The sequence below is a fragment of the Xenopus tropicalis genome, chromosome 6, assembly GCF_000004195.4.
Source record: "Xenopus tropicalis strain Nigerian chromosome 6, UCB_Xtro_10.0, whole genome shotgun sequence".
Classification (NCBI taxonomy): Eukaryota; Metazoa; Chordata; class Amphibia; order Anura; family Pipidae; genus Xenopus; species Xenopus tropicalis.
In genome coordinates, this window is record NC_030682.2 from 28,213,624 (window position 1) to 28,225,757 (window position 12,134).

The 12,134-nt window shown below is 40.1% G+C and overlaps 1 protein-coding gene across 4 annotated transcripts in view; it reads right to left on the reverse strand.

The window, feature by feature from the left end:
- The window catches only part of cacnb2 (calcium channel, voltage-dependent, beta 2 subunit), a 143,446-nt gene that overhangs the window by 92,335 nt on the left and 38,977 nt on the right, over positions 1 to 12,134 (reverse strand). The window lies entirely within an intron of this gene.

Sequence of the window (12,134 nt, forward strand, 5' to 3'; positions counted from 1 at the left end):
TGACTGGTCTATCAGGAGCCAGTTAATCTGTCTGTATGGGGTTTGGAGTGTGGGAGGAAACCAGAGTACCCACCTAGAAGTGGATACATACAAACTCCTCACAGCTAGCTCCCTGGCTGGAATCAAACTCAGGACCCCGGCAATGCAGGAGGTACATTATTTCCTATATAGTGTTTAGCATTAATTTTCAGTGAGGTACAATATGTGGCCATGAGAACCTTTGTTTATTTATGTATATATATGTATATATTTAAAAAGGGCTACTTATGTACACAGTGCTGTTCAGTAGAACAATAAATGAATACAGCAAATGGGGTTATTACAATAATAGATAAATACAAACTATGATAATAAATACAAGGTACGGTTGCAATAAGTTAAGTATCATCAAAACAAGACAATGGTGGTCCCTGCCCCATAGAGCTTACAATCTAAATGGGAGGTTAAAGTGGGTGACACTGATATAAGTGCCAGTTCCCAGATGCGGTGCAAGTGCTCCAAGAGGGAGTGTTTGAGTTTTGTCCTAAAAAGACTAAGGAAGGATTGTCTCTGGAGGAATTCAAGGATGGAATTCCAAATGTAAGGAGCAGCAAGGCAGAAGGGTAATAGTAGTAGTAGAAGGTAGAAACGGCAGTAAAAGTGGAGGGCCCAACCAAGAGGTTGCTCTGTGAGGAACAAAGGAGTCGTCCAGGAATGTACGGAGACACAAGGGAAGAGATGTAGTGAGGAGCAGAGGAATGGAGGGCTTTGAAGGTTGAGAGAAGGAGTTTATACTTGTTATTCTTGTTTTTATGGGATGCCGTGATAAGGACTTCAACAGGGGAAGGGCCTGAACTCTCCTGGATGAGAGGAGGGGAATTCTGGCAGCAGTATTTAATATAGACTGTAGGGGAAGAGATGGGAGTTAGCAGAGCTGTCAACCTGGGGGAAGGGTTAAACAGGGGATGTTGCGGCACGATGGCACAATGTCGAAAGTTTTTATTTACTGCCCGTTTTCTCCTTTTTTGGGGCTTATGGACAGTAAATAAATAAAGTATTTACATATTAGGAGGTGATTTAGATATAATATGAATGGTACAGAACCTTGTTAATTTTGTTGTGAGAAGCTTTAAATGTGATAGAACCCTGTTAATGTGTTTGCAAAATGTTTTGAATGGAGGGGAGTGGTGTCTCCCCTGACTAATTATGTTTTTAATGATGGGTGGGGAAATCATGTATTTAAAAGAGTGTCCTGGAACCTACGGGGATACAAGTGCCTGTGACTAAGTACCGGAAGGGTACGAAACATGTAAGGTAGCATATCATGAGGTCTGTATGTTTTTAATATGGATGTTTGAATAAAATGTGATTTTTTTAAATTAGAATTTTGTATAAAGTTTAGGATACTTTTTTGATATGGAAACATGTTAATTTTACCTTAAAAATAATGTTGCTCTATGTTGCTGTTAGTAATGTACAGGACTGCTTTGTCCATTCCTTTGGACAGGTTCTGCTCATATGCCCATTTCCCTCAGCAAGCCCTGGCAAGGCATAAGCACAATGCGCTGACCTAGTCTCACACATGTTAGTCAAGGAATGTATATGATGTGTTCAGGGAAAGGAACCCAGTTAGCCTGCCTCCATTGTCCTATTAGTCTGTAATAATATGACATATGGTAAGCAGGTCCATGACACTACCTGCTTGCTCGGTAGGAATGGCTAATGTTAGCCATACATATGCTGATCTTGACACTCAGGCTCAGCAGCCGGTGACTTTCTGTATGACACGCATCGGATTAAAGATGCATACTTGTGCATTTCTGTGCCCAAATCCACTCTGTTTGTCTGAATCCAGGCCTAGCAGTGTCTGTGATTGCAGATGCATGAACAAGTTAATTTGCTGATTCTGGGCCTGCTATTAGGGATCAAGCCAATGGTTTCCACAACCAATACCTGATCAGGAATTGGTCAGATATATTGGGAAGGGTCCATATCTCTGAACATGTTCCACATGCATATGATCTTATGCTGAATATATTAATATAGGTGGCCACACACATGGCGATTTGCGATCTTGCGATGGTCGCATGAAAGATCGTTCAATCCGCCACTAACATTCAGAGCTGAAACGGCAGATAAGGAGGTAGAAACAATAGGATTTCTACCTCCTTCTGCCGATTCAGCCCTGAAGGCAGATTTTGCTCAGGCGCCCGTTCAAAATCTTTTAACCCGCTGATCGGCGAGTCGACTGATATCAGCAGCCTCCTGAGGTTTTGTACGATATTATCGGTGCGTGTATGGCCAGTTTATGCCAAAACAATTGTAACAGTCTAATCTGGCTGCTGCACATTGTTTTTAGATTCTGCGTTCAACTCAGCCCTTCACAGGCTGAAAATCAAAGGTGATATCATCTCTAATCCAATCACAGGTTGAGTTGTGGATTTGGAAGTCGTTGTTGATAAAAGGAATCTAAAATCCTTATCTCATGTTTGACTACAAGTGATGGAAGCTGCAGTTGGGAGAACACAATCCCTGCCCTTATACAAACTTAATAAACACTCAATGCTGTCTAATTTGCATTTCCCTGGGAATAAAGGACATTATTAACCAACGGGGCCTTTGTTCTCTTTCTGTTGTGCTGCTCTCCGAGCTATTGTACAGTTAGTCCTGCAGTTAATGGAAGCAGCACATCATGTTCTCCCAGCACAGTGTATTTGAGGAGCTTATCTAAACATATCTGTTGTGTATGTAAACTCTGTCTGGAGAAAATACAGGAGTTCCGCAGACAATCACAATGCCATTAAGACAACAGAGACGGAAATACTAAACAGTCAGACAAATGCTATTATTGCCCTTCTCTGCTAATCCCCTATTTGCCATTGTTTTGAGATTAAGGGGGGGCATCCTGCAGCCAGATTTGCTCATGTATGTCTCAATGATGAAAACTAATGTAGTATAATGAGGGGAGAAATCAACTAATTCAAATTCATTGTAAAGCAATACTAACCTTTATTACTTGTAAATATGAATTATAACCACCATGATACCTATAAACATTACATGATATGATATTTATTATGAGATCATCTTCTTGGTGCTACACCCAAGGTAACCTAGTTCCATTTGCATGACTGAAACCAATCAGATTAAGGGCAAAGACACACAATCCGCACGTGATTAATCACACTGACTTATACATAAAATTGGGCAGATATCGATTAAGCAGGTTTGATTTTTCGGCTTGTTGATGTGGTCCTTTGTCTGAAGGCACCTATGCCGCCCCATATTACCCACCCTTGGCAGGGTACAAGTAGCAGCTGCTAGTAACTTCATGGGTGTTGACACTTAAGGTGTAAGTGGTGTGCCGAAGATTCTTTCTATTGTTCACCCCTAAGGTGTCCTTATATGGGCCAATAAAAGTTGCCAGCATGGCTCCTCCAAACCAAGCCAACAGCTTAATGTCAAGGAGGTTTAAAAGTCCCATCTGACAAAAACTGCATTGCACTGTGATGCAGTCCCCGTCAGAGGGGTTTCTGAAGGCCCATGGTGTGGTTCGATTAGCCTGATTTAGCTCAGCGCATAGGTGGACAACTTGGGCTGGCATGTCCTCATTTGTTGACTGTGCCACAAAAACAGATCTTAAAGTTTATGGCCAGCTTTAAGCTGTAGTGCTAGGAAATTAGGAAATCCTGACAGGCCTCTTATTGATTGACACAGCAATTGGCCAATCATCCCTTAATATCACAGTCCTGCCCCCAATGTCACCTATCCCACCCCACAAAGTCACCGCCCCACATTGTGACATCACCACCCGCCCCCTGCCTAGAGTTCCACAAACTGAAAGGTGGCAACTCTAGAAAAGACTGATTTAAAATATAAGACTTGATAGGAAGTGATACACACAATAAACCTTCCTTCTTCTATATATCAGAGGGGGGATTTGGTGGGTTCCATTGGTGCAACAGCCACAAGTAGCCACGCACACCCCCACTTACCTTACTGCTCGGGCAACCACACGCTCTCACACAGAGAAACAATATGAAGTAGAGCCATTTTCTATACACTCTCTCTCATGCACAGGATTATGTGCCCAGGCTGTGGCTCAGTGTCTGGATGAAAAGTAGCAAAGTAACAAGTATGAGGCTGCAGCTGCCTGTAAGACCGGCACTGGTATAAGGAGAGAGGAGAGAACCAGAAATGTATTGAACACTATTATGGGGTCCTGGGGACCTTGCACTTGCCCTCTTTGATGGCAAGACTCCAGGGAGTTAGCCAGAATTGGCTAATTATGATGGCCATGTTTAGCTAAATGGTTATTAAGTGCTAACGGTTTGTGGCATTGCTTCCCTGTAATGGAGCAAGTAGAACATTTACTATTCTGATATCATGCATTTCTGATAACAGGAATCTTTTTTATTGCAATACTGAGATATATTTCTGCAATCAAGTAGGAACATAAAACAAAGGAAGAAAGTTGATGGTTCCTTCCTGTAATTAACATCAAAGACAGAGTGTCTGTAAGTTTTTACTGTAAGTTCAGTAGATTCATGGGCAAAGAAGAGATTTAGGATACTCTAACTGGACTTCAGTAATATTTTTTGTAAATTCTCATGTTTTATTATTTTAAATAGTAAAGCTTTACATATATATATATATATGTATATACAGTAGATGTATGGTATGCTATCACTTTAAAGTCCATTCTACAGTCTGCTTTAGGTTAAGGGGACATTAGAAAATATAAGAACTTCAATATAAAAACAACAAAGGTATGTCCCACCAAGCAGAGATTTTCAGACTTTCTCTGTCCAGCCCCACCCCGCCATGGGAGCCATCAAATAGCCAGGACTCATAACATGGATATAATACCCTTGGCAATTTAGGGCATGTCCCAAACTACTGTCTATACCTAGTTACAGAGTTGTCTGCCAAAAAGCCTCCCTTCCACTTCTATCGAACAGGACTGCACTGGGAACTGGACAGCAGGAAAACTCTTTAAATCTCCCACCCAGTCCCCGGTGGGCTCTGGGCATAATGGCACCCCTAAATTCATCTGCCTTCTGCTACAATTGTCAGAACCACCAGGGCAGAGAATAGAAAAGGACAAAGGCATACTGCTTTCAATTAAAAAAAAAAACACTGAAAGGCTGAAATCAATATATTTTGGAATCTTGCTTAGAATTATTTTTTTATTTTTATTTTATTTTTGAGTTGGTATTCCCTTTGAGGAGGCTCAAAGGACCAGTAACATGGGAAATAAAATGCCCTATATAGATGTACTGTATGTATTGACATCTAAATATGTTGCATCAGTTCTAGTAAATGTGTAGAATGAGCCTTTGGGTGTTGAAAAGTTAAGTCCAGCACTGGAAGGCAGGACCTTTCTTGCTTTCTTGTACAAGCATTGGACCTATTATCCAGAATGCCTGGGACCTTTGGTTTTCCCAATAAGCGATCTTCCTGTATTTTGGATCACTATACCTTAAGTCTACTAAAAAATAATTTAACCTTAATTAAACCCAATAGGATTTTTTTTTGCCTCCAATAAGTATTAATTATATCTTAGTCAAGATCAAGTCCAAGGTACTGTTTTATTAATACAGAGAAAAAGGAAATTGTTTTTAAAAATGTGACTTATTTACTCATAATGGAGTCTATGGAAGATGGCCTTTCTGTAATTCTGAGCTTTCTGGATAATGGGTTTCCGGATAATGGATCCCATACCTGTATAACTATATAACAAATTATTGGTTTCCATTGCTTGTAGAGGAATGTGTATTTGAATAAGCCTTTTAGCTTCAATTTGGGACACCATTCAATTTACTGGGCTGGTCCCACCACTCAGGGGGCCAGGAAAGCAGTGCGCTAATCACCTGGGTCCCTTGGTGTGAAGAGCCTTATGGTGGCCCTAGGTTCAAACACATTCTCATGCACCAGTAAAATAATACTTGTTATTCCACCTTCAGAAAAATATAGTTGCCGGCGCATTTATGATCCCATTTTCTAACCACACATGCTTTTAGCTGAAATATTCCAGGGTAGCGTAATTACCTCATCATAAAATATGCAAGCGCAGCACTGCTGTCATAATATTGCTATCTAACACTCACATCAAGTTTTTCCATACGCTGCTCACTATTCTGTGTGCTGACTTCATAACATGTTTTATTGCCGTTAAGATCTCACAGCACAAACGTCTGGATACCTTGCCTTAAATATATAGAAAATATGCAATTGTTATGTGTAAAAAGAACTGGAATTCAAATCTCACCCAGTATTAGAAGAAAGAGCAAAGGGAATGTGTGTGTGTGGCACAGGGAACCAGCTCGTGCATAAGCCTGTGCTTATAGTCTGAAAAAGGCAGACTAAACAGAACAGCATAAAAGATGATCCTATTCACAGTTAAAGGGCATGATTAGTAACATAATGGAAACATCTTACAACTTATTAACGAATGAATTAAAGATGGTTATCCGGCTTCCAAACCCAGATTTGTACAACTACTATAAACACTGTGATCCTTCCCTTATTGACATCACATGTGCAGGGAATTTGGGGATTTGGGGGCTGAAGGCAGGCTGAAATGTTAACGTTTCTTATTAACCATTTTCCCTCTAGGCACACCGTCATTTGAAAACTCTCTGAAGTTGTTTGTGTGCACCAGGATCCAGGTTGCCAAATGCGTGTACCTTTGCCCTATGTGGTCCCTCAGGTCATGAGCGAAATCATAGATACATAGTTAAGTTGGGTTGAAAAAAGAGCAAAAGTCCATCAACTTCAACCTTTCCAGGTGAATCCCCAGCACACATAAACCTGTACTGACCTATCTATACACTCACATACAGACCCATACTGACCTATCTATCCCCTCACATACAGACCCACACTGACCTATCTATCCACTCACATACAGACCCATACTGACCTATCTATATACTCACATACAGACCCATACTGACCTATCTATCCACTCACATACAGACCCATACTGACCTATCTATCCACTCACATACAGACCCACACTGACCTATCTATATACTCACATACAGACCCATACTGACCTATCTATCCACTAACATACAGACCCATACTGACCTATCTATACACTCACATACAGACCCACACTGACCTATCTATCCACTAACATACAGACCCACACTGACCTATCTATATACTCACATACAGACCCATACTGACCTATCTATACACTCACATACAGACCCATACTGACCTATCTATACACTCACATACAGACCCATACTGACCTATCTATACACTCACATACAGACCCATACTGACCTATCTATCCACTCACATACAGACCCATACTGACCTATCTATCCACTCACATACAGACCCATACTGACCTATCTATCCACTCACATACAGACCCATACTGACCTATCTATCCACTAACATACAGACCCATACCGACCTATCTATACACTCACATACAGACCCATACTGACCTATCTATATACTCACATACAGACCCACACTGACCTATCTATACACTCACATACATAAACCAACATCAGTACTAATTGTAGATTTTAGTATCACAATAGTCTTGGATACTATGCTTGTTCAAAAACTCATCCAAGCCCCTCTTAAAGGCATTAACAGAATATGCCATCACAACATCACTAGGAAGGGCATTCCCCAACCTCACTGCCTTCTCTCCAACTCATTAATATCCTTCTTAAGGACTGGAGCCCAAAACTGCACCGCATACTCAAGGTGAGGCCTTATCAGGGACAGCACTTTATTTGCTGGAACTTAGACAACTTGTTATCTACAAAAATCCCCAGATCCTTCTCAATTAAGGATTTCACTACCATTTAGTGTATAACTTGCATTTATATTATTTCTACCAAAGTGCATAACTTTGCACTTATCAATATTGAACCTCATTTTCCAGTTTGCTGCCCAGTTTTCCAATTGTGTCAAATCGCTCTGCAAAGCGGCAGCATCCTGCATGGAACTTATAGTTTTGCACAATTTAGTGTCATCAGCAAAACTGGAAACAACACTTTCTATGCCCACCTCCAGGTCATTAATAAACAAGTTAAAAAGCAAAGGACCAAGGACTGACCCCTGCGGTACTCCACTAACAACACTGGCCCAATTAGAAAATGTTCCATTTACCACCACTCTTTGCAATCTATCCTTCAGCCAGTTTTCTATCCAATTACAAATATTATGTTCTAGGACAAAATTCCCCAATTTTATCATTAACTTTCTATGCGGTACTGTATAAAATGCTGATCAATGATCTGATCACATGAGGCCCAACAGACCCAAGGATTGTGATTACACTGAAGGCCTGATGTAATCAATAGTTGATGGGATTTTTATTTTGAAGAGGAAACACAGTGGCTATAGAGGATATCACTGCCAGTTGGTCTGTCTACCCAAAGAAGCATTTAAGTGAACAGGAAGCAGTTGTCTATTAAGACTTGAAGTCGGCACCTTTATTGGATTCCTTGCTGAATGGGTTCACTTCTACAGGTTGCAAGTCTTCTAAATCCTGGACAGCACTCTAAAGCTGGTTTTTCATATGATTAAAGGAACAGTAACACCAAAAAATGAAAGTGTATAAAAATAATTAATATATTATATACTATTGCTCTGCACTGGTAAAAGTTGTGTGTTTTCTTCATAAACACTACTGCAGTTATATAAATACCCTGCTGTGTAGCCATGGGGGCAGCCATTTAAATTGAAAAAAGGAGAAAAGGCACAGGTTACTAAGCAGATAACAGATAAGTAGCATATATTCCCATTGTATTCTACACAGTTTATCTGGTATCTTCTTATGTAACCTGTGCCTTTTCTCCTTCTTTCAATTTAAATGGCTGCCCCCATGGCTACACAACAGCTATTTCTGTTAACTATTGTAGGGTTTTTGAAGCAAACACGCAACTTTTACCAGTGCAGGGCAACAGTACATTATATTTTAATTATTTTAAAACATTTTTATTTTTTAGTGTTACTGTTCCTTTAACAGGAATGTATTTGTATTACTGGCATAGACCATCAACAACTGTAATGGCCTAAGTGCTTTGGGATGTAGGTGAGTTGTTAAGCTTAAGGGGCCATCAACATTTTCAAAAAAGTGAGTTTACATCCGGCATACTAACTGATGCTACAGGGGTGATTATTAATTAATTCTGATGCAAGGTGCACTGGTTTCTGAGCTGCCATGTAATGTGAATCAGAATTAATAACTAATTAGACTCCTATGATGACTCTTATTATGCTTACATAATGTATATTGTGAATCCGTTCCTAAATTCAAATAATTGAGAGCAACTGAGTGCAGATGGAGTGAAACAGTAAAAAAAGTGTTCTAGGTGACCTAGGGCAGATACAGAAGCCAAAAACATATAGTGTGACATGTCTAGACTAAAGCTGTCCATACATCTAAAAATTCTTTTTAGATTTGGGTATTCACACTCAGGTCCCATATGGGGCCAATAAATTGCAGTAGTTGCTTGGAGGGCCCCAGTGAGCAGCTTTAATTGGCACATGCAGGGCCACCTAATTTCTTTGCTGAGTTTAGTTTTCTTTTAAAGGGGTGGTTCACCTTTAATTTAACTTTTAGTACATTATAGAATGTAAGCTCTACGGGGCAGGGACCTCGTTCCTACTGTGTCTCATACCACATGGCACTTATATATATACATATATGTATTTATTGTATTTATTTATTATATCACTCATCCTCCCTGTGTGTAATTTTGTATTCTGTAAGACTGTACAGCGCTGCGTACCCTTGTGGCGCTTTATAAATAAAGTTATACATACATGTCCTTTTCTTAGAAACTTTTCTATCAGTCTTCATTTTTTATTTCTTATAGTTTATTTATTATTTTCTTTCTTCTTCTGCCTTTCTCCAGATTTCAAATAGGGGTCACTGAACCCAACAGCCAAAAAACTATAGCTCTTGGAGGCTACAATTTTATTGTTAGCGTAACTTTATATTCCTTATCTTTTTATTTGTCTGTTAATCAGTCATATCTCTGTGGATCTATCCATCAGTCATCTATCAGAAACATCTGTCCATCTCCTGTATATCATACAGTTCATCTAGATATCTATCATCTGTCTACCTGCTTGTCTAGATACATCCCTCAGTCTATCTATCTGTCACAATAAGATATTATAGGGATACAGTTGTTTATGCTATCTGTATGGTATTAGAAGATTCTCAAATATCTGTGGGCATCACTAAGGACGATATCCTTTCCTACTGATTCACACAAATATAGATAAGCATGCTGCATGTATCTCAGCATATTGGCTCAGAGGGACAAAGTGCAGAACACAAATCAACTGATGCCCAACAAGTGCCCACAAGCACAACGGATTGACCTGCCGTATCAGCCTTTACACCCCAATGCCATAGAAAGAAAATACAATGTACAGCAAAGCTGCTAGTGAAAAAGTTCAGATGCCTCGGATACAGTTGTAATCAAAGTTAGACACACATTTAAGGCACATCATGCTGGGATTGATTTATAATCAGCATTTGTATTCATTGTTTTTATTGTTTTTATATATAAATATAATTGAAGTTCAATTGCCTGTTTTTGAACCCATTCTGCACCCTATTTGCAATAACCAGAGCAAAACATCTGCACGTGGCATTTCCTTACTAAGCGATTGTCTATATCTCTTCAGCTTCCAATGTGATGCTCAACAGGAGCATCTGAAATGCACCGATCATCATGATATCACAGTCACGGAGCAATTATAAACTTACATAGGAAACCTGTACTCTCCGTCGATGTCCCAGTCCACAGCACTGCATGAAGAGGAGAGTCGAATTCCATCAGCATATGGCTTCACTTGACTCCAATCAGTCTCACCTTGTCCTCTGAGAGATGGTCCATGTCTCCTCACCTTCTGGCTCAGGATTCAGATACCAAGCCTCCTAAACATTCAGTCCTCCAATAAGCTAAGCAATAGATGGCTTGTTTTCGGATCTACGGTCACAATTCATTTCTCATCCACAGAAAAAGGAATCCTCCGAATCAAGAATGTTGTTTACGAAGACGTTTCCTTGATTGATGGGACATGATAGTGTTCCTTGGCGAGGTCTGGTCTTTCATAATAAGCCTCTGAAAGGTTCTAGCATGGTGTTAGGCAAATACACTGTGTAGAACATTACATTTTAGAGATCAAATGCTTTCGCTGCGGCTGCTGCTGCTGTTTCTGCAGTGATACGTTTAATCCCTCACCAAAAAAAAAAAAGCATATCGATAACAGCCAGGGGTGAGTGGTGGGTACAGATTTAACCCAATGGGCATCCATGTATTTAAAGCCTCAGCACACAGACTAGCTTATTTGGTATTCATGGGATTACAGAGGAGGCTTTTAAACTGGCTGCTTGCTGTACGTGTTTCAAATGAGACTGCAGACAGCATTGCTCTGTGGCCTTTTACCTGGCTTACTCAGACGCTGCTGCAGTTTTCTCCATTAACCCATAAAGCCCAGATGTAATGAATGCATTAGCAAACAAATACCTTATCTGTCTAAATCAAGGACTGGCAAACTGTTCAGAAATACAAATGGAAATACATAGCAGACATTGAAGAGCTGCAAAGCGTAAGGTGGCCATACACATTCAGATTTTAGTCTTCTTCCGTGGAACGTTTGGATATCGGTCGTACGTTTAAATGCAATGAACTGACATTCGGAGGGTGTTCTGAGCATGAAATAGTTGGCAGACACCAATTGTATGAAAGTGACTTCCATTGTAGGTCCCCAATGGTTCCATTGTAGGTAACACTACACAGGCAGGCTAGGTCATTGATACAGAAAATGCATGTGAAATATTCCATACCTTGACATTTTATTTGCCCACTGGAGAATGCTGACTTTGGTCATCTGATGCAAAGCATTTTGACCCCTGCAGCTCTCTATGAGACACCCACACTGATGTACTAGAGACCTAAGTTATTAATAACAGACCTAGTGCAATAAGGTTGCATTTCCAAAGTACAACTTAGGACACTTAGCATAGTGTTTCTTGAGGAGACCCAAAATAATTTAGTGACTCAACTTTTTATATTACATAGTTACATAGTTACATAGGGTTGAAAAAAGACCAGTGTCCATCAAGTTCAACCCATCCAAGTAAACCCAGC